Source organism: Morone saxatilis, unplaced genomic scaffold (assembly GCF_004916995.1).
Source record: "Morone saxatilis isolate NCDOM2014 unplaced genomic scaffold, NCSU_SB_2.0 Contig8, whole genome shotgun sequence".
NCBI lineage: Eukaryota > Metazoa > Chordata > Actinopteri > Moronidae > Morone > Morone saxatilis.
The window spans coordinates 27,526,737-27,527,261 of record NW_023340257.1 but is presented as its reverse complement, the minus strand read 5'-3'; the positions used below and the strand labels follow the sequence as shown (position 1 = coordinate 27,527,261).

General features: G+C 38.3%; 1 protein-coding gene across 1 annotated transcript in view; it reads right to left on the bottom strand.

Moving 5' to 3' along the window:
* The window catches only part of plekhg2 (pleckstrin homology domain containing, family G (with RhoGef domain) member 2), a 61,023-nt gene that overhangs the window by 21,281 nt on the left and 39,217 nt on the right, over nucleotides 1–525 (bottom strand). The gene's annotated exons all lie outside the window — the stretch shown is intronic.

Genomic DNA, 525 nt, shown 5'->3' with positions numbered 1-525 from the left:
ACAACCTGAGTCTGTCAGTGGCAGAAGTTTTAGTGAGTTTTGTTTTGTTTCTGTCCAGTTTGCAGTGTGTGCTGGGTAAAATTACTGGTTTTGTCAATGCAGTCTGGTTGACGTTTTTTTGGTCGGAGATGCTGCTGTTCATGTGCAGTGATTGCACTGAATGTGATTTAATGGTTTAAATCAAATCATAAAAATTTCATTAAACTCCAATATGCTTACACTATCAGTAAAAACTATTCAGGACTAGTTTGGAAACTGCTTTTTAGAGCTGATTGTTGGTTATTGAGTGTGTTCTGCTTCTCACGAACATTTTTAATTTAAGTATGTTTGAACTGAATTTAACTGGAATGAACTGACTCAAAGGGAACAAAACCAACGGCAGAAAACAGTGACTTAAAAAAACTAAATTCAAAACAGTCAAACAGGCTGCAGAACAAAGAGCGAAGCAGAGAAACAGCCGAGCTGACAGGACGGGTGTTAAAGCTCAGCTGGAGATGAGAAGAAACTGACACACACACACACACA